The sequence below is a fragment of the Gavia stellata genome, chromosome 6 (genome assembly GCF_030936135.1).
Source record: "Gavia stellata isolate bGavSte3 chromosome 6, bGavSte3.hap2, whole genome shotgun sequence".
In the NCBI taxonomy this organism is placed as follows: Eukaryota; Metazoa; Chordata; class Aves; order Gaviiformes; family Gaviidae; genus Gavia; species Gavia stellata.
The window spans coordinates 55,569,855-55,592,798 of record NC_082599.1 but is presented as its reverse complement, the minus strand read 5'-3'; the positions used below and the strand labels follow the sequence as shown (position 1 = coordinate 55,592,798).

Genomic DNA, 22,944 nt, shown 5'->3' with positions numbered 1-22,944 from the left:
AAGGCAGCTGCTACCTCACTTCACCCTTTCGCCCCTCCTCCCGCCCCTTCCCCGTGAGGGGCCGCGGGGACCGGAGCTTTAGGCAAAGACGAGCCGCACCGCTCCAGGCCGCCCTCCTCTTCCCCGCCCCGCGCTCCTGTCTCCTCCCCTTCAATGCCGGGCGGTTACGGCCACATCGGGAACCCGGGTAGGAAACAGCGGTTCATTTCAAACCGCCCGCAGAGGCCTGCGGAAGGAGAAAGGGGCCGGCGCTGAGGGGAGGGCGGCCGGCAGCCGTTGCAGCAGCAGCAGCGGCGGCACACGACCCGCGCTGCCGCCGAGACCGACGTGCAGCCGCGCTGCCCCCCGCCCTAACCACTTACACAGGCCGGCGAGGCGCACTGCGCATGCGCCGCGCCCGCCGCCGCGGAGGAAGGGGCGAGCGGGTGGTGCGTGCGCCTGCGCAGAGCGGGCGGGCGCGCCTGCGGGGGCGTTGGCGGGCGGCGCTCCCCTGGCGGGGTCCGGGCCGGCTGGCGCTCGGGGCGGGGGGGCCGCGTCCTGTGTCCTGAGGCGCCCTTTCAGCTCAGGGAAGGTGAGGCAGCAGTCAGTCCCCGCCGTTAAATGCTCCGCCGGAGGAGAAGCGCCCTCCTCTCCCCCCGTTTCTCTTTTCGAAGCGAAGGGAGGGGGGCTGTTCCCTGTGAGGAGGGCTGCGGCGCCCTGCTCTCCGCCTCGGCCCCCCCTTATCACCGGGCAGGCCGGCTGACTCACGGCTCTGGCGGGGAGAGGTAGGTCCGCCACCTTCTCCTTTGTGTTTGCTTCTCGGTTTTAGCCGGGGTTTGTTTTTATCGAGTGGTGTTCCCCAGGGAGCGGCCCAGCGAGAGCCCCGCAGGCCGCAGCCGCCTCTGCAGAACCGCAGCGCGACCCGCCGGCTTCAGCCGCGGCCGGGCCCGTCGTGAGAGCACCGCTGATTTCGCGGCCTACCGAGCTGCGCCTCCTGCTCCCACCGTTTTCACCTGGCACGCCGCATAAGTGTTGCAGAAGATTTAGGTGGGTGGGTGCCAGGCAGGGTTTATGGGTAAAAATCTGTGCAAGCATTTCCACCTTATCTTATACTGGCCCAAACGCAACCGGGCTTCTGAACTGTCAAAATTTAAATATAAGCAAGCATCAGAGCCCCTAAGGGTAACATATAGAAAAGAAAGAAATGACTATACCATTACATATATTCCAATTTATGCGCAGAGAGCTAGCTAACGTTCATGGAAGTATTGATGAGGCTCTGCTGTGAAATAGACTTGGGATCAGATCTGTAGCCATTTGCTTTCCAACACCTCTGTCAGTAAGCCCAGGGTGTCTGTAAGAACGTAGAGGTGATCAGAGGGCTGGAGGAGATGGCATTTCATATGTTAGAAATCACATGGGAATAAAAAAGCACTGTTAAAATGACAAGCCTGGTGGTAGGGTGCAAGAACAGTCGCCCGAGCCCTTGGCAGAGGTCAAATGTTGTCTTACTAAAATAAGCTCAAGTGGATGTGCATAAAGAAAAGGGGACATGCAAGTGAATTAAATCTATTACAGTAGACATAAACCAACTTCTTTGGGCTTCATTAGTATTTTATAGCTTTCTGTCTGAGAAACCCTGTACTGTCTCAATCTCTTTCCTCACTTCATCATACAGCATAGCCTCACCATGCTTATTTTTAATTTCTGTAGTAAGAGATGATGATCTCACCGCAGGGAGATGAAGTAGAAAGTTCCTCTTGGAACATCAGTAGGAAAGACCAAAAAAAAAAGCACTGGCTTAAAAACTACATTTTTATTTGAAGTTTATTCTTCCAGAAGGACTCACCTGCTGATTTTCTGGGCTTTATGGACAATCTTCATTAAAAACATCTTGGGTCATTTTGGTTTGGTCTAGCTGGTGGGAGAAGTCTTTCGTTACTTCTTGAGTGGAGAGTTTGTGTGGAATCATCTGAAATGTGGGATGTCCCAGGTCTGTGTGGGATGATTCTCTGTTAATATATTGCTATATAAAGGGGAAAAATGTTTTCAATTGTTTGTACATTTTTCTCCGATGAAGTGTTGGTATTTGCATACGTTTAGTCTTTTGATATCATAGGCTGCACATTTTTCTTTAATGATGCAGCAAAACACATGTCTCCTTGAGAGCAGACGTGCATTTTTGTGGCTTGAAAGAGCAATTGTTTACTTGACTGAAAAGCGGTGCACAGTGCAGTGTATACACAGTGCAGTTACTACAGGCAGTGGTACAGGATGTCACAGTAGCAATTCTGAGTTCAGCATCATTAATGAGTAGTTAAACAGTCAAGTTATATACGGTTTCATTATAAACCTTTACTTATAAGCCAGAAATGAAAGTTATGATTGAACTTTTGCTATGAAATGGCTGCAGTTACAAAATATAAAATTATATATGAATCTGCCTTGAACAAATTCTTACTGGAGCTACTATGAAGCTTGCTCTGTTGATAATGAGTTTCTGCTAAAAATGAATGAATGATCACTGGATCTGCCTTTGAATATATTTTCTCTTCACTGTTGTCTTTGTATACGGTGGGTTAGTATAGATTCCTCATCATATGTAATTGAACCTGCCGATTTACTCTCTCCTTTCCCCTTTCTCTGGAAATCTCTCTGTTTTGCTCAGTTGAGGCATTCCATGGCTGGAATCTTAGTTCTTTTTGGAGTGATGGTCACCTAATACAGATTCATCCTAGATAAACTTTAAGTCAGTTTTATGGAACACTTTCAACACTGTCAACTTCCTGCAATAATTTCTATACAGTTTTAAAGAGATTTTGTTACTGAAACAACTTCAATGAGCGAAAAAAGTGTTTTCCTGTGTAATGTTTGCTCTTTGTGCAGTTTTGAATATCTTCTTTTTTTTGTCCCTCTCTTCAGCATTTCTAATTTTCCCATGAAGCTTTTGTTTCATGATTATTGGAGCTTCTGGTTAAGAATGTAATAGTGATGGCACACATCTAGGATTATAGTCTAACTTAATCCCTGATGTCATTCCATGTATTTTCCCTTCTGTATCCTCCCTATTCTTCTCTCTCTCTTACCCCCTCACCCCTCTCATGGAAAGAGTAACTTCCAGCAATTAGTTTAGCTGGTAGATTGGTTTACTGATGGAGACCGACTGGTTTAACACAGCATTTTAAGCAGTTCTCACCACCTCCATCCACTTATTTCTCTCCTTTCCATTTTGTCCTCTTCCTTTTCTGTAGTTCCCATCTTCTCAATTCAGATACCGTCACTCAACAATTCATTTGGCACAACTGAACATACATTTTTTTCAAGCTGTAGTAGATCCTCTCTTGGAGATTCCCAATGTTAGTAACTCCTTGTTTCTCCCCCCACGCACCCAAAAGGTGGGTGGGGGGAGAAACCCCCCATACTCCCTTATGACACGTGGAAAATCAACTTTGTGTGGCTATACTGTAAAATAATTGCAAACCCCTTTTGTAATGCAGGGAGCAACTTTTGCTTGTTTGTTTGTTTTATTTTTCAAAGCAGATATTGGATGTACTTACAGGAAGCTTCTGCCAGGCCCTTTCAGTCCTGTCCTCCCCCACCTTTTGCTAAGAGTTTAATTTCTGCTAAGGGTACATTTCTGTCATCAGGTAGACAGACCCTAATATATATTAAATAAATATTTTCAATCTCAGCATTTATATGTTTTTTAAAAATTCCTGAGGAAAAGAAGAAAAAAAAAGATGCATTCCCTTCCTTGGATGACCTTTGGCATGTGATCTCCTCTGCACCAGTTTTTTAACTTAGAAATTACTAGGACGCAGAATGTATCTACAAAATATAAGGTCTGGGGAACCATAGCAATCAGACAATTTCTACCATAAGTTAAATGTAACAATTACATAAATAGACACTGGGCAGTTTATAATTCAGTTACTAGAGAAGTAAAATATATTTTTAGTTACTGGAAAACTAGAGCAAAAGAATGAGTAATCCTGTGGGACAGTCAAAAGATCTTTAAAATGATTCAGTACCAGCTCTGTTGAAGCACTTGTCATTATTCAAAGTAATGTTGATTTTCAGTTACATTCAAAGCAATAACCAAAGGGCTGCATGACTTGAATGTAAATTATGGGAAACAATTTAAGACTTTAAAGAGATTATTTGAAATAGTTATAAGGCAGAATGCATGCAGACTGTATGCAGAACATAATCACGAAATTCTTTATTTAAATCTTTCGTAGAATTCATTGGAGTACTGAGGGACTATTATTAGGCTTCCTCTGTAAAGTTTTTGCATACATATGACATTTACCAAGTAGTGGAAAAAACCCAAGCATTCAAAATTCGTGGCTGTTTGTTGCGGGGATATGCACATTTCACAGCTGTTCTTGTAGGGGTTAATATAGACTAGAAGGTTTCTGATAGTGCTAGGTAACTGCAAAATCAGTGAGATTTAGTTTTTCCCTCTACCTCATTTACTTTTAATGCTGCAAAAATCTGTAGGGCACAGTAGGAATTACGCACGTACGATGCATTTGGATAAGGATTAGCACCCACAAATCTTTTCAGTGCACTCCAGCAGGAGAATTGCATGAGTTCTTCTGGTTCAGATCCATTGCATCCTCAGCAAGGAAAGTCTCACAACTGTCTGTTAAATAGCTGTGGGTAGGGCTAACTGAAAAATTTATATTCCAATGTTTTCCCAGAAATCTGCATTTCCAAGTAAATGCAATCTTTTGTAGAAAACATCTGTTTTAAGACAGATTTGTTAATTGTCCAAACAACTGAAGACAGAATGCTCCCCACTTTCTAGGTACTTATTTTCACTGTTTTGGTTGGGTTTGCTTTGGGTTTTTTAAGTCTTTTAGAAATAAGGTAAGCAGTGGAATATTTTGGTTTATGTTTAGAATGTGTTTATAGGAACATTTTTGTAATTGCTATAGATTAGTATCCATTTTTATACAGTAAAATTTTAAGCACTAGAGTGCTCTGAACAGTGTCCAGAGATCAGCTTGTTACATAAGAAATAAGGGGAAGACACGGGCATTATTCCGATCAATCCCATTTAGATGTAGATAAATTATGAAATACCTTAACAAGGTTTGTGAAATGAGAGTTTGTGAGAAACTTTTTTTTTAAGAAAGTGAAGCTATATTCTGAAAAAATGAATTTAAAAATTAAAGTTTTACTTTAAAACTTTTAATTTTTTTTTGTATTATACATAGCAGTGTATTTAATCTTCATATAGAGCTTTTCATTTTTATTCCATTGTAAAAACAACTAGAGAGCCAAGTATCATTGTCTTTACGGACTTGATAGACGTAGTTCTAAATGTCTTTCTGTTCTGTTTGATATATATATATAAATACTGACCATTTCTTATGCTAAACATCATTCTCGAAAACTCAATCTGAAGTCATGATCTACTCTGTGCGTGTTATATATCCCCCAAAAGAGATTGTGTGAATGCTAGTTGATTTTACTGATGACATACAAGCCACATAGAGGAAATCACCTCACTCTTACATAGTTGTATTGAGTTTGCAAAACTAACGAGCGGTGTCTATATTAAGCAGAAGCGAGTAAACACGTGGACCTTTTAGGATGTACTCATATGTTTTTCTTAGTCACTTTTCTGATGCCTGTTATATTTTTTTTTATGTAGAAACATCATTAGAATGTAAAATTTAAATAGGACTTTTCAATACATTTAGATTTTAAAACAGTGAAATCGAATGGGCATTTATCAGAACTCTGCAATGCCTGATATCCCCGCAACCCAAATTATCTTCACCTACTACAGTGTTCCCACCAGGTATGCTGAGGTGAACAAATTATTAATGTAACTAAGACATATCTGCTATGATTTTTTGTGTTCTTCAGAAAATATAATAAAAATTAAAATACTCTTATTTTTTTGTCCTACCTGAAGGAACCACTTTTTTACAATTCTTTTCAGAATCTCAAGTGCACAGATTCTCCATGCAACAAAAATAGCTTTCACTGAGCCTTCATCTCATTTTCTCCAGCAACAAAGTTGATCCTCTGTCTAATGCATTTAAAAACCAACCAAATGGAATAATGAAAGGCCAAATTGAGAGAGATGCTTCTTTTCCATTAGTATTGAGCCTGTATCTGCATGCTGCTGCTTGCTGCTTCAGTGCACTTCGCTTTTGGTGTATGTCCAACATTAATTTGCATCATTATTTGAAGGTGAAGGTGGATGGTTCCTTCATACAAGTACTGTTAAATTGGAAAAGCAAGAGGACACTGAAACTTAAATTTTAATGTTAGGCTCTGTACTGCACTGCACTTCAGAGATGGAAGAATCTGTATATTGCTAACTGAAGCCAGTCAGTGGTAACTTTGTATCTTCCTTGTAGACTTAATCACCATCATTTTTGGTCCAGTTTTTTTTACAACTCCTGAACAGATACTGCCAATTCAGTCAATGGCAGCTATGGGTGCTCAGCAATCCTGAGAGAAACAGCCTGCTCAAATTAAGCAGATTAATAAAGCAGATTTGGTTTAATAATTCCAGTTACTGAATTGAAAATCAGCATATGTACAAGCTTTGGAGGACTGGGAATTAAGTAATATTTGTCTATAAGGTACGTGCACCCAAGATCTAGAGCAAAACCAGCTTTGCCAAGTCATGATTAGAGCTGATAGTAGCTCCAATAATTGAAATTTTAGGACTATCATGCTATACGAATTAAAAAACAAAAAAGTGAAGTTCAGAGAAATGCTATCCTAATGAAATTCAAACACAATAAAACAATAAGGAAGAAGAAAAATGTGAAAAAATCACAGAAATGTTCATAATACTTAATTCATATAAGTTAAATACAGTTTAAACCATGTCTTACTTGTCTGTAAAGTCTAACCTGTTGACATCTGTCTTTAAATTAATCACTTACCTTCTACAGGATTGTACTATAGCATATCCCTCTTCAGTCTTTCTTATGACAATATGTGGATCTTTTATTCAGCTAGAGAGTGAAGCTAGTAAAAGAATCCAAATGTCTAGTTGTAACGCTAGAACTGGCCAAGGTGAAAAGTGGATATATAATTTGAAAATATTTAAACAAATGACTTAAACTAAATGAAATTGATAATATTCCTTTAAATGTACATTGCATTTTAGAGCTTGAACATAGGATTACTTAGATTTTGTAGCAATTTGATCTCTGGGTATACTTCATGTTGAATCTTCTGAGCGTTATGGGAGCTCAATCTTTGTAACCTAGAAGGAGTAAAAAGCAAGTTTTTATGTTTCTGTATGTAATGTACAGTTCTGACCTAAAAAACCCTTTAACATGGTAGAATTCTGTATTTGATACATTAACAAGAAAAGATTATTTGCAATTTCTAAGGTTTTGTTTTGCCTTTTCAGGGTTTTTTTAAGACTATCATGCTAATAATTGTTAAGGGATGTGCTAAATTACACCTATGCATGATACCTATGCAACTCTGTGAGACCTCTTGAGTTATATTAGCAAAAGTCAAACCGATTGAAACAGAGTAAACAAAGCTATAGATGATGCAAGAGAAAGAATCTGTCTTCTATTGTTTCTAGGCTGAGCAAATATGAAAGCAGTATAAAAGCAAGCAGACGTCACTCCAAATATATACTGGGCAATTCTACTTCCAGGCATGATTTAATTCTGAAGAGTGACATGACAGTGTTGCTTAACATTTCTGTAGCGTTCAAAAGGAGATCGAGTAACTTTTGTTGTGATTCATGTCTGAATATTTTGTATGCTATTAACTATTCTGACCAACTCAGCTAAAAAAGAGAGAGAGCGCACACACAAACTGAATTATAGTTTCTTGTGCAGACTTGTTTATTATCATCCAGTTAAGAGAGCCAGTTGGTTACTTATGCAACCTCAGCTCAGCTTGCACAGGTGTCACCAAGGGCATCACTTTTAAAAAACGGGATTACACAACTGTAATGAGGACACTGTTTGGCAGGGAGAACTTTTGTTACAGGAAATGAGACATGAGCAAGAAATAACGCTGCGTGACTACAGGAGCCAAGGCTGGGTTTGTGGGCCTGGCAATTCTGGGGGAAAAAAATAAACAAAAAATCCCCTCCAAAAAACCCAAACTCTCTACATGACTACAAAAAGCATATCTGGTGGCAGAACCAAAGCACAACATAGATGAATATTTTTTGTGTAATTTTTCAGAGCGAAGCTATACTTTGAACCACACCTTAAGCTTTTATGCAACAACTTAGTTTTGCTACTTTGTTACAGACATCAGATTCTTTCATTACTTAAGGCTGAAAAGAAGTACTTTAGGATTTATTCACGAAAATAGAACAGGTTAATCCACCAGTTTAAGAATCCTTCAAATCGCCAATAGAAACTGTAATTTTTGTTTATATATATTAAGTAAACATACATGCAATTTGTGTATATACGTATAAAACAGAACATGAAGTACTAATAAATTAAATATTTAAATGGAATCTCAAACAGGTTGCAGTGTCTAATGACAAGCAATTATTTAAATAACCATTTCATGCTGGTAGGTTACCCCTTCACTGAAGATGTCACAGTATTCTCTTAACTTTCCATGTCTGCTTTACTTCAGAACCTCTGAGAAGAAATTTAAATAGTCACCAGACCAGCATAAGTAAGATACATGCTGACTTTTCAAGCTTTGCCTGTTTCCTGAGGGAAATACCACAGTTCTCAATTCCTGGTAAGCAAAACAGCCACGTTCATTTTTAGAACCACCAGTTCTGCATCTGTGTTTATCTACTTCTGTATGTTATGGAGAGAACATTTGGCTGGGTTGCTTGTAAAAGATGATACCAAACATAACCAGTGGGATGGTAACTGGTATCTAAACATAAAGATCTGGGTCAATACAACTAAAATTTAGTTGCTTGAAACTACATAACAGTTGTTGGGTTCCTTATAATGTGTCATCAATAAGCGTAGAAATAATGTCTGGAATATAACCTAGAATAGGAAAAAAGTGGCTTGTTAACTATAATATGTTGTTACTGTTAAAACAAGCGCCTCACAAAACAAAAAACAACAACAACAACAGCAAAAAAAAAAACAGGAAAAAAAAGAAACTTCCATGCTGGATGAGGAAAAGCAGTAGAAAACATCTTATTTCAAATTAGCTATTTGCGGGTTGTGCTTGTTCATCTTTGTCAAATTTAATGGAGGGACATCCACAAAGGCTGCTAAGAGATGTTTTGTAAAATGTTACCCCAGATATTACTTGGATCAAGAAAGAAGTTGTAAGGAAGACATTGTTTGTAAACTACTAGTATATCACAAACAGTAACCAATACCTTTATCAGTACATACAGATAAAATTGATCTAATTGACTGAAATTGATCTAAGCTGTTCTTAGATGTGGTTATTTTACTTGCTGGCTCTACTTCTGGCAACTTAATATAAGATTAAAGGGCAAACTGAATGAAACTATTTTACATCTGCCCTTGACTGTGCTAGGTTAAGATGAGAGAGTTTCACTTGGAGATTGTGTAAAAAAATCCAGAGGCTTTTCACTTGAAATAATTCCCTAGATAATGACAAATAAAAGTTTAGAACCCAACATAGAGCCTGGAAAGTCACGCCAGTGGCTCACCCAGCCGCTCTGAGGCCAGCCCGTGACTGGCACAGTGCTAAGTCTGTACAAGGTCAGCGGTTGGTGGAAGGCACCGAGGGCTGCCAGGTGCCCCCACCGTGAGTCCGAAGGTGCATCGCAGCCCTTATGGGTTAACCACCCAGGAAGCAGCTGCTCTCCACCCGAAGCTGGTCAGCTGGCCGAAACCCAGGACTGAGAACTCTTTGGTTTAGCACACAGAAGACAAAGAAGTGGAGTGTGCAGGGGTATAGAAAAGGTAAGAAGAGAGGGAAGTAGGTGCAAAAGCGTAAACTGTTATCCCTGCTCAGCTGGTGAAAGCTGCTGCTGTTTGCAGCCTCATGCTGGCAGGGAGCAGACTCTTGCTGCAGGTTGCTATAATAAAAGCGATCGAAAGGTCAGGATCACAAAGATGTGAAGGTTATTACGCTGGTGTCCTGAAGACCTGATACTTGCATCCTTGACATTAGGCAGTACCACTGCTCTCATTTCTCAATGCTGTGCTGTTACCTCTACAGTGATGCCATTTTCTGATCCTTTGTCTCTTCAGTGTTTGCACTGTGAGGTCTGATTTTGAGTCCCATGTTTCAAATTCTGTTAATAGTTTGTATTTTCAGTATTTATACTTTCCCCTATTTCCAAATATATCAACAAACAAAAATATACTTAAGTATTTCAAATATAACAGTCAGTAAGATGATGTTAAAAAGCAAACAATTCTTGGTTTTGATTTTAAAAACTAGAAATATTTTCAGTGTTGACTAATGTACCTGATATGTTTCCAATTCTGAATGAAAGCATTTCATTTCAGTCAGTAAGCCTTTTAAGTGTATTCAGTATTTACATTCTTCTCCCTCCCCTCCTAAAAATCATCTTCTCTGGAAACATTGGAGGTAAACCTCAGTTTTCTATGCTTTCAGTATTTCTGTCTTTGAGCAGCCTTTGTCTTTGAGCAGTCTTAGTGTTAGACTAAATTACAACATATTTCTTCCGCTACAGCAAAAATGAAATTAGTTTCACTAACTAGAAGTACAATTATTAGTTGTCATTAATGGAGTTTATTTCAGAGGAGTTAAATTTCTTGTCTGCAGTGGTAATCTTCTCAAATAAGCATAAGGGAACTCTCTCCCCCTTCATTATTACTTCCTTTGTGCCATATAACAAAGCTTTTGACTTGATCCTTTCTGCTTTTGTCTTCTTAGGGTGTCTCTGCATGAATGATGCAACTCGATTTATTTCTATGTAAATCAGTGCTAAAAAAAGACAAAATTGCATTCAAAAAGTGCAAATCTTTGAACTTAAAATTCAGAAATTTTATTCATTTTTGGACAAAGAGTGATCTGAAGACGTTTCATGTACACGTCTCTCTGCTCTACATTTTGTTTGCAGTCTACCGCCTATCTGTCCTGAGGCTTGTGTTGAGCAACCCCTGTGTTTACCTGTAAGATGTCTGCTTTTCCAGTTTTGCTTTTGGAGGCTAGGTATTCTCCTGAAGCAGGAATTTCTCCTTTGAACTCCAGAAAAGTACCACCTTGATTCAGAAGGTAATTCTTTCTCAGGTAAGAGAAGTCAATTCCAAAACTGCTCGATAGCTTCATGGCTGTTTTGCAGGGTGTAAGGTGATGGCAAGAAGAGAATGTTTTGTAAGTATGCACTGTGTACTCTAGATTACCGACACGACAGAAGCTAAAGCAGTCTCATTCACGGTGGTTTGTTATTTCATAACAGTCCACAGTTATCTCCCTGTACCTAACCTTCCTGTGTGGCTCCTGCTTGAGCACGTGCTACATGGACTACACCAGAAGACCCCAAGTCCCACATGGCTTGTGGGCAGTATATTACCCAATGAGACTTTCTGACATTGTTCATAGCTATAAGAAATTAAAAGGTTGTAACAGAGGTTAGCAAGAACAAAATTTGGTCTTACCTGCAGTATGTTACTTGCTTAGTATTGTCCCTACTGGACTAGCAAAAGTTTGGTCTGCTAGACTATAAAGGATAAATATCTAGAAAAGTATTTCTAATTAAATTCTAATAAAATGAATGAATATATGAACCTTGATATTGTGCTTAATTAGATTAAACTTAAAGAAAGCAATTTTTAGTACATGGAGGAAGTAGAGAAAATACTGCATGAAACATTTTCAGTGCAAACAGTTACGTTTAGAGTGTGCTTTGAGCAAGAATTATATAATAGCATGACGATGGTTAATGCATTATGACAGCAAGTGAAGAGTTATCTTTCTTACAGTATCTGAACAAAGCCAAAAGGAAGTTATGCCTTCCTTCTAAGTTTGTGTGCATATTTATAGTACAATTATGAAATGTTAACTGTTTGCAACACTTTTTCTAACTATAATGGGCTTTTTCTCTTCTCTCAGTGTCCCATCTGCAAAATCATCTTGGTGCTTTCGATTGTGGCAGTTTATATTGAAGAATGAGTTGAACAGATGTACAGGGAGCTACATGGTGTAGAAATAACATTTCTTGCTATTCTGAATAGTTACAGGGATGAACTAAATAAGGTAGGATAATAGAAAAACAATACAAGACACTTTACACTTGGAAATCAAAGACTAAGTAACACGTCTCTATTCTAGTCATGACCAGTAGCAGATAGAATTACATCTCAGTGTTTCCATGAGTTCTGTGTATTCTGACCCAAGTATCCACAGCAGGCCCCCCGCCTGAGTGCAAGGTCTGGCCTCCACCTCTGGTAAATAATTCAGTGTAGCACTTCTGTGAATAAGTATTATAACATGTATTTAATATAAAAGATTCACAGAGTAAAAATCATACTGTAAACTCTTCAGTAAACAGTGACTTGCATCGTAACGCTAAGTTTCTTTAGTTGCACGCAGATTGCTGCTAAATCAGAATAAGAAGCTCACAATATAGCTCCTGGTTTCATAAGAAGAACCTGGCAATGTTGGAAATAAAAATCAAATTGCCTGAAATCCTTTAATTTAGCCAGACAGAGTAATAAATGACATGGTTGTCTTGCTCTTTTTATGCCAAGCTAGTTTGCTTTATGTTGTAGTACCAAACAAACGTAAAATTGCTAGTATCTTTCTAGAGCTGAACATTCAGATTATGACCTCTGTCCGACCCAAAGACACTGAATGCAGTTTAATACTGAGGCAGTCCCTATCAACTCAGCATCTCTTTTGTCTTATCTCTCACAGGTGTTATTCCAAATGAAGTTTCAGGTGCTGGAGGACAAGTTGAGGTCAGCTTAGTTTTTCTTGATACAAAAGTTAAAGTTCATATTGCCTTTACTATAAACTGAACTGTATAATTGCAACCCTTAGGTTAACACCCCCTCCCCTTTCAGAGCTACAGGGAAGTCCAGGTGGTTTGAAGCAAATTGCCAGAGGAAATACTTGTGTGAAGACTTGGCACTATTTTGTGATAATAGGGTTTTTTTAAGCATTTTTTTTCCTCTGTAAATATAACAATGTAATACTTCAATTACAGGCACCAGAGTTTACTTTTGATAGTTGGAAAACTGTTATTTTGCCATTTAGAAGGCAAGTGATCCATTTTAATAGATGCACTCATCAATAAGGAATATTTTATATTCAAAATACAATAAGGAATATTTTATATTAATAACTAAAGATAACTCTGCTGTGAGTTGTACCTGGTGTCCGTTAAGCCAAACCCAATGTCTCCGGCCTTTTCGGAATAACTTCATGTCTGTGAGAGAGGAGTGTGGAATCACAGTGACAAAATAAGCTGAGCAAAGTCTGAGAGAAAACAAGTTGATGATTAGAATTTGAGTTTAATTTGAAATAGTGCATGTTAACAGATGAAGATGCAAAATCACATAGTTAATTGGAGCATTCTGAGCAGTTTGGTAATCGCTTCCTTTTAAATAATAGTTTTCTCAAGTCAAAGAAGTGCTTCACATATCAAGATTCTGCATTGGCGGTATTTCTTTGAAGACAAGGGGGGATAATAAAAAGGAAGCATGCCAGCACATCATCCTTACATACAGATGATCTATTAGAAACAACGAAATAACATGAGAATACAACAAGGGGAGCATCACTTTTCATTATGTGTGTACGCAATTAAGTAAGAATGTCTTCTAGACCACAGGGTTAAAAATATCTTGTATGATAAATCTGGTAACAGTATCAAATGGTCTATGTTTCTAATCCCATATCCACCACTAAGTTGCTGTGCAGTATCCTGAGTTTTCCAGAACTCACTTGTCTGTAAAATGACTTGTGTTTATTTTATGGGCATACCATCAGACCTACCAAGCATTTGTTTCTAAAGCACTTCAAGAAAGCCAGATATCATGTATGCAAATCAATACTGATTAATAACTCTGCTCCTAAAGTAGTTTAGGAGAAGTGATGAAGTATTCACTATTTTCAACTGAAAGGTAAGTTACTCTTCTTTTTGTGTAAGTGCCCTATGGGCCTGTCATTGAGAAGTAGGTCAGACATGAAAGGAATTTCAGGCCTAAAGCCCTCGGGTCCCTTCAACCAGATATTCCACCCTACTCAGTGGGTGGCAAAGCTTGTAGTAAATCCTGGGAGCTAGGAAAAGGAGTTAAGGAGGATGAGAAACACTTCCCTCCAAAACATTTGAAAAGTAAGAGTAGTAGGGAATTCAGAATACAACGATACTCAAGCAACAATATAGCAGTATCAGGAAATTATCTTAAATGCTGACAAATTCCTTATCTGAAATTGGTTGTCTGTTCTTAGAGAAAAAAAAAAAAAACCACCACACAACAACAACAAGCCACAACACACCAAAAACCAACCCACCCAACACCACACAGCACCATGTCGATCAAGCTACATCCCACAGTGCCACATCCACACGCTCCTTGAATACCTCCAGGGAGGGTGACTCTACCACCTCCCTGGGCAGCCTATTCCAATGTTTCACTACTCTCTCAGTAAAGAACTTTTTCCTAATATCTAGCCTGAACCTCCCCTGGCGCAACTTGAGGCCATTTCCTCTAGTCCTGTCACTAGTCACTTGGGAGAAGAGACCAGCACCCACCTCTCTGCAACCCCCTTTCAGGCAGTTGTAGAGAGCGATGAGGTCTCCCCTCAGCCTCCTCTTCTCCAGGCTAAACAACCCCAGCTCCCTCAGCCGCTCCTCATCAGACTTGTGCTCCAGACCCCTCACCAGCTTCGTCGCCCTTCTCTGGACACGCTCCAGCACCTCAATGTCCTTCTTGTAGTGAGGGGCCCACAATGTAACCTCCACATGTCCTGAATTCAAGCACTAATTGATAGATCTAGCTACATAAAACTGTTGTCTTTTTGCTTTTATATGTGATGGCTTTGTGTAATCACAGAACAAAAATGTGTATTTGTTCTGTTTTGTAGATTCTAGAAACTGTGATGCAGGGAAGTAGTATAATTATTCCTAAATCACTGTTTTCTCCATTCTGCATCCATCGGATTCATAAATTTGATACTGCAGAAGAAAAGTGAATGTTTTCCTTAATGACCTATCAAATGATACAGTATTGTAATTGGGAAAAATACTTCCTGATTCTCCTTGGAATAGTTGCTTACCTTGATAGTTGCAAATGTTATTCAGTACACCTCTTTTAAGAATCTGTCATGCTATGACTCGGTGACTTTCCTCAAAAGTGAATTCTGCTGGGTGTAGCATCTCCAGTGATGTGGTTTTAAATGTTCCACACTTTAGCTAAAGGGATCACAGAAATTAAATTAGTTTTTGTAGCTCTTCCCAACTGAATAGCCTCAGTGTCTCAAGATCTTTGCATGTATTCTTAGCCCTGCCAACTAGAAATGATTAAGCAAAATCATTTGCTGTTTCTTAATGACAGTGTTTAAGGGGAAAACATATCACAGAATCGGAAAAATCCCAGCAGGGAGATAATTGTGTCTTATGAATGTGTATCTCAGTATTCTTAAAAAGCATCTAAATAAGCAGTCATTCCTTTGACCTTTCTATCAGCAGTTGGGCAAGCAAAGAGGAAAACTAACCATGTATTTGCAAGAATTTGGGTAACATCACTGTTCTTGATTAAAATACCAATAGAAGCACCGAGGTGCAAAATAGGTTGCCCAGGGTGGGTGAGCAGGGCACTGGGAGAGCTGGGAATAGAACCCACGTGTCGATGAAACCAGCCTACTTCTCTGCCATAAAGGTCTGCCTCCAGGAGCAAGTTCTTTTCTCTTTTTAGATATAAAGCCCCTGACCATATAGTTTTGCTTTTTTTTTTTTTTAAATTATTGTGATTACAGAAGTAAGAACAAAAGTACTCGAGATAGCCTGCTGCCAGATAATTTAAAATCAAATTTGTGACTAGCATCACTGTTGATACAAAGGATCTGCTGGTTTATAGCGTCATGGGCTCTCTTTTCATGGCATCCAGAGCTTTTAAGGGAAGTACAACGATTAAAGTGAAATGGAAGTTAAAAGAAGGGGTTTGATGTGCTAAACAAAGCAGAAAGGAAATGCTACTTAATAAGGTAGCGATAAAATGAAGACCTTTGTTTTAGGAAAGTAAGACTTTTGCAGGATCAAATCCTGTCACTCGCTTTTAAATCTCTCCATGTTTTATATTCCCATTCACAAAAAGATGGCTCATGGTCTTTCAGCTGAATAAATCCAAATAATTTTCCTCCTCCTGCAGTCCTAACTAGTGAGCCAGTTTACTGCAGTGGTTCTTAGTAGTCTTAAATGCCTGAGCTTGCACTTTGTACTTTTGGAAAGAGAGGTGTGTGGCATGAAATGTGATCTCTCAACAACTTTCCTACTAGAGCAGAGAGGTTCCTTTCCCTCTCAAGGTGCAGAGCAGCAATGCCTGTCAGCTTTCCTCACTCTGAAGTTTGTTAATTCCTCTTGTCTTGTAAGTTTGAACAACTGCAGCCTTTAGGCTACCTTTCAGCTATCTCAAACGCTGCCCTTGCTCTTTTCATAGCCTTGTGCATTTTGAACACACAAGTGTGACTTTTCCCTCAAGTCACTCACTGTCTTTATTCAAATGGCTATCAGTGAACCTTTTTGCTCAGTATTACCTTCACTGACATGAGCCCAATATCTAGGCACCACAGGTGATGAACTTACGAATACAGAAATAAACAGCAAATAGACTGTTTACTAAGCAACCATGAAGTTAGCCACATGGTCAACAGATTTAATATTTGATATCCAGCAAGTTACTTAGAGCAGCCCGTACTTTGTACATGGCAGGATTATACAGCTGATGTGGAAACTTCGGTTTTTGTTAATTCCCTGACCTGAATGTTTTTAAACTCTGATCCCATTGTTGGTATAGTTTTGCATTTATAATACTGACAATGACTTTGTAGAGGCATAGTCATACTCTTCTAGAACACTGTCATCTGGTGGTGGTTGTAAGTCGCAACATGTAGATACAAAAGTAAAAATGGCAATCGGATCAGGCTAGACAAATGCTCCGATTATCCATTAAGTCTAGCTTTCATATTAAAACTGGTAGAGTTCTAATCATAGCACTATAAAGGACTGACCTTGCACAACTATTTCTCCTCATTCTTTAGGCTGCAAGTACCATGAGTTGTCACCGTTTTCACTGCACTATCAGATAACGTGCTGCCGTTTGTAACCTTTGTGCTGAAGTAGAGATCAAAATACTTCCTAACTGAACCTGATTACCTGTGCACCTACATATGACTCTTTGACTGCTTTAACATCAACATTAGTATTTTGAATTTTATGAGTAGGAGTAAAAACTGCAATTATTACCAAATGCAACATTCCATAAGCTCTCTGTAAAGAACAGTGGTGCGTACATAAGCTCTGAACAGTAATTCCTGTTACATGATTAGTCCTCCCTTCTGCTTAGGTTTGTTTACTCTATTACCAGTTCATGTTCATTTATTTTTAAAGTAACTCCCTCAATGTCAAATATTATCCAGTAGGAATAATAGGAATATTTTGTATTAGACATTATTTTAACAGCATGATGATGTAAAGAAAAATTCAAACATGGCAAACCTCCTTTCCAAACAAAATATGAGCCAACATTAAAAAGTTATCAGAAATGCTACATGTTATGTTGCTTTCTTTTATGTCTTTTCATATTTTTGATGGATGACTGGATTGAAAGAACTAGCTGCTAGCGAATTCATACATTTTTCATAAAGTAATTGGAGTTGTAGGTGTGGAAAAGAGTACTGAAAGCCATATTCATAATTTATGCCCATAGCTTTTTTGTGACTTCCAGAAAGCTGCAGTAACTTAAAGACAGCATTTTAAAAATCAGACTAGACTGGCTGGAGGCCATACACAGGAATACTTTAATCAGTAGCAGCGACTAAGATAGTTACTGGTTGAGATAGTATCAATTCTTTCAGTAACAGAGTTGCTTGTTAGCTGAACTTGAAGTAGCACTTAGTGGGATTACTTCAGTTTAAAGTTAAGCAAATTGCTCAGCGAAGGCTGTATGTTCCTGAAATAACTCTGGCACTGTAAAGCTATCTGATGCCTGCCTGCCTCTGTCCCTCGTGCAGCAGCTCCTGTACTCAGGGGACTCAGCACAGTAAAGCCAGCAGAAAATTATTTGCTCTTTGTCAGGTTAGTTTTCTGCAGATTCAACACGCAGAAATGACTCAGGGAAAGGTCTGACAAGCACTGGAGCTGTTACAAGGCAAGGAATGGGACTGCAGGGGATGTGTGGGCCACTGTCGCTGACAATTAGAGAAGTCTAGACTGCTGTGAAAACACAGTCTTTTACATTTATGCTCTGTTCCCTTTCCCACAGAAATACATTAATGACTGCTATAGATTTAATTTGGAGGAGACCTTTATTCTTAATTATCCACCATAATCAGTGCTGTTTGCAGAAATACATTTATCTTTCACAGACAGTACAATGTCATATTTCTTGTTTAGCCTATGTTAACTGCTGTACTAAAGGAAGATAAAAAAGAGGGGCGAATCTTCACTTTCAACTGCTACTTTTACCTTCACAAAGAAATCTACTACGAAAAGACTGACCCTCTAGAAATACGGTACTATTCAGTTAAGTAAGGGATTTTGACACTGTGTGTGAGAATACGGTTCCAGACATTTCCCCCAGGACTTCTCTGGGGTTTAGGGTAAATGCTTTGTATATTGCAGTATGTTTTAATCACAGTTGCCCAGGCACTAAAACATTTAAAGCCCTTTTAGAAGGCTTATGATAATATTTTGTGGAGTTATCATATATACCTTCAGAATTTGTATACTACCGCTTAATGTGGGATACCACTTGGTATTATCTGAGCAATGCTAGACACATAGCTGTGTATCACAAAATACTGCTATTTTTTCAGTTTTAAAGCACAGAAATTCACGTTGTCCTTGATTTTTTTAAATGCCACCAATCTGTATATGAGTAAATGATACATACAAATATTACTTCACCTCTTTCTAAAACCCAGGTTAGGCACCTCCTGTAGAGAGCAGGAGGTGATATTATGTGTGTTGGAATTTACACAACAAAAGACCTTGCTGTAGTAAAAAAAATCCCCTGGAAAATATCTAACTGCCATATGATTACCATGTTGGGTCAGTATTATTGCAACTCATTAACAGAGTTCCAATTAATTAATCACCTGACCATTTTCTGTGGCAACTGAGACTTTAGTGTAGAAGAAATAACTTCTCTTTTATCATAGTTTCTAGTCTTGTGCTTGTTCCTTTCCACATAGCTTTTAGTCCTATGAAAACATCTGCAGTGTGATAAACAGTCAGAACGTGCTATCTCAAGCTTTAAATTTTCCAAGGAAATAATACACATCTCTCTTTTGTGTTGGATGCATTTTAGGAAAGAATGAACAAAGCTCTGCTTTTCTATTTGATAGGTGTAGGAGCTAGTGTCCCTTCAATTATGCAACTATCCATCAAACTCCCATACTACATTTAGTGACTTAGGTTTAAAATTAGAGTGTAATCTGTAGATGCTGAAGAGAAGAAGAGAATGTGAGCTAGCATCTGTAATAGAGCACGTAGGTGTGAGAGAATAACAGATTTATTAGGAGACTGAAGGTTGTTAAGAGGGTTTCCCAAAGCATCCGTCAGGCAACTCCCCTTTTGCTTGCTAACCTCTGAATTGCACAGCCGTGCTGCTGCAGGTCGTCTTTGAAGAGAACAGAGGCTACCTGACTGAAGTAGAGAAATTTTGCTTTTTATGGCTGCAATAAACTTAATTGCCCATTTTATCTTGTTTCCTCACGGACTGCTATTCAGGTGTTTTTGCCCCTTTAGTCTTGGAGAGTTTTCCCTATACCTCTGTTTCCAGACCACATATAGGAAAGAGAACATAAAAATCTTCAAAATGCTTACCTGACTATTTATGGCTTGTAGGTTCAGACTAGGTTTTTTTGAAGGTGTTACAAATCAACAGTTGCTCTCACTAGAAATCAGTAGAATGCGCAAGTCACTTATGCCATCCAGTGTATGCACAGTACCCTTAATGGAAACACAAAGAAAATGATCACTGCCAGTTTCTCACTTTATCTATAGCTAAATAGACTGCTGAAAATTACTTTTTTTTTTTTTTTAACATGTAGCAAACATTAGGAAAAACTAACAACAGTTTGTATTTGCTGCGGATGTATCTTGCTTTTTTTTTTGGGTCAGCATACAGCAAACTATTTATTTCCTATCCACTTTTTTTCCACTCAAATTACTTAAAGATGACAGGAGTGTATTTCAGCAAAAACATTTCTGGATGTTTGTGATTACCGCATACAGTCTTCATCGTATGGCGCTATACAGAAGACCTCACAGTTCAGCATTTTTTGCAAATAGCATAATGTATTTCCAGTACAACATCACTGTCAACACAGCAAGTTTCAAAATAGTCCCATTGTTGGAGAATGAATGCCGGCTACTGCCGACAGCTCTCAGTCTACACTGACAGGACTGAACACACAGAGAGATCTCATCCAAGAAGGGCTCTAAAGCCATAGGTTTTAACCTAAAGCGGCCAAGAAATTTCCCTCTAGTTTCAAAGGGCTAATAATAACAACAAGGGTGGCAAACACTGCCTTTCCACTTTAATGGTACTCTATTTGTAAACAATATGCCTCAGGTTTACAAATAGAAGAGCACTCAAACGGTTTCAGGGTGGACTGAATGAAAACAGCGTGACTTTCTTACCAGCAAATAGGTTTTCAGTCAGTTTCAAAAAGCAACTTTAGAGCATTTTTCAGTCAGAAGCTTCTGCGAGCCCAAGAATCGAGCACCGTGTTATTACCTTGCGATACCAAGGTGCCCGATTCTTCGGCGTGCGAAAGCTTGTGCCCGAGACTGTCACTAACCCACCCAGAGGGACCGTGTCACGTAGGGGCGTACGAACCCCTGTTACCAGCGCTGTGGCAAATCCAGGCTTTGCACCGACTTGCCATACCCCCGTACGATGAAGAGGACTTCTAGCTAATCACTGATCCAGCCGGCCAGAGCGCAGTCGCTATGGAAGCAAACAACGGAAAATAGAAGCAGCCGGAGCCCGCCGCGCCCGCTCCTCGCTCGCCCCTGCCCGCACAACCGCGCTCGTTGCCCGCAGCGGGGGGGAAGGCCGGGGGCACCTTCTCCCTTCGTGGCTTTGCGGGGCGCGGGAGCCGGGGGGTGCCGGGCGGCCCGGCTGCTGCCGCCCGTGCGGCCTACCCCCCCCACCCCGCGGTGGCGAGGTCTGGGGTAACGGATCACACGGTTACGGCGGCCCCGACCCCTCTCCCAGCGGCGGAAAGGCAGAGCGCGGCGGCGGCTGTTGTGGCTGTCATTACCGCTGCCTTTTCCCGCCCTCCTGACGGCAGAGCGGTGACCCGGCGGCGGGCGGGCAGTGCCTCCCCTCCGCCCGCGCTGTTCCCAGCACGGCGCCGCCTCCCGCCCCGCGGCCGCCAGGAGGGAGGGGAGGTGAGGCGGGGCGGCACCGCCCCGCCCCGCCCCGCCGCGGGCCCGGCGCCCAGTGCCGGCCGGGCGGCACACCGCCGGTGCCCGCCCCCGGGGCGGCGGGGGGGGGAAGGAATGGCGTCGGGCATTCCCTTGGGAAGTTTGTGCCTCGCCGCGCCCCGTACCGTCCTGAGCGCTCGGCTCCACGTTGGCTGCGCAGGCGCAGTAGTCGCGGCGTTCACCTGCTCCGCGGTGGGGGGGGCCCAGGAAGGAGAGGCAGCGGCGGCTCCACGGGGCCGGGGCGAGCGGAGCTCGGTCCCGCCACCGCCACCACCCTCCTCCCCGGCGGCCCTCGCCCGCTGCGCGGGAGGCGCTGCCTAACCGGCCGGGGAGCCGTACCCCGCTCGCCTCGCCGCCGGCCCCCGACCCTCTCCTCCCTCCCTCCCTCCCTCCCGCCACCATGTTCAAGAAGCTGAAGCAGAAGATCAGCGAGGAGCAGGCGCCGCCGCGCGGGGCGGGGGGACGCGCGGCCCCCCTCCCGCCGCAGGTACCGCGGGCGTTGGCGGAGGGCGACGGGCGGGACGGAGCTCTGGGCGGCTTGTAGCGTCCGGCCGGGCGCCGGTGGCCTCCCCCCCGGGGGGGCGGCGTGCCCGGCGGGGCAGGGCCGCGCTTCGCCCGGGGAGGCCTCGGCGTCCCGCTGGCAGCGGGTCGGACCGGTCCGGCCGCCCCGGCCGCGGGGAGGGTCGCGCAGCGCGGGCCTTGGCGTCCTGCGTGCGGCGGCGGGCCGAGGGCTCTGGGGTGGGCCGGCTGGCAGGCACCGCGCCCCGGCTCTCTGTCAGCGCGGGGCGGCTTCGCTGGAACTCCGAAAGCCAACTGTGTTGTTACTGAGCCGCCTCCTGCCCTGGAAGCCGCTCCGGAGGCTTCTGAGACGGTTCGTCTCTTTGGGCACTCCACAAAAGCTGTCTTTTGGAGGAATGTAAACCCCATCTTTTGCTTGAACGTCAAGCAGTGAAACAGAAGTGGGTTTCTTAGCGTTTAAAGGGATGCTGCTTTCACGTGCACTGGATAACAACCCAGGACTGGGATTGCTAATTATCTTTTTCTCTCACCTTAATGTTTGTTCTTCAATTCCTATAAGTCCCTTCTCTTTCCACCGTTTAGAGGGCTGGTCTGCTTACCTTAACCTCGTTCTTGCTTTTTCTACCTGTGGAAAAATTGAGACTATAGTATAAAGTTGAGAGCAAGGCATCTTTTTTTTTTTTGGTCATAATTAAATTGGCCATTTTTCTCTTATGTGTACTTTCACAAAATTGTGATTAGTGTTGGATTCTAGAAACTACTGTTTTTAAATGATAATAATACACTTTAGATATGACATGGGTGCAGAGTATCTCTGAAAGTGACAGTGGCCCAAAAAAAGTGATGATTTCATGCATGTGTTGAAGCAGAATGAACTCTCTCTACCAGTTTAAATT

General features: G+C 41.4%; 2 long non-coding RNA genes across 3 annotated transcripts; one reads left to right on the top strand and one right to left on the bottom strand.

Annotated features, from left to right (window-relative positions):
• The first annotated feature begins 542 nt into the window (after positions 1-542).
• On the top strand, positions 543-17,625 carry LOC132317193 (uncharacterized). The gene is made up of 6 exons (XR_009484034.1): positions 543-764; positions 8,584-8,694; positions 10,988-11,142; positions 11,980-12,123; positions 12,784-12,827; positions 17,131-17,625. It is a non-coding gene; the product is annotated as an uncharacterized LOC132317193 (long non-coding RNA).
• On the bottom strand, positions 12,822-21,025 carry LOC132317194 (uncharacterized). 2 transcript variants are annotated; one of them, XR_009484036.1, is made up of 4 exons: positions 20,988-21,025; positions 19,919-20,044; positions 15,151-15,286; positions 12,822-13,603 (listed from the first exon to the last, which is right to left on the bottom strand). It is a non-coding gene; the product is annotated as an uncharacterized LOC132317194 (long non-coding RNA). The 2 variants fall into 2 exon arrangements; XR_009484035.1 differs by lacking the exon at positions 20,988-21,025 and adding an exon at positions 20,937-20,987.
• Positions 21,026-22,944: the final 1,919 nt, after the last annotated feature.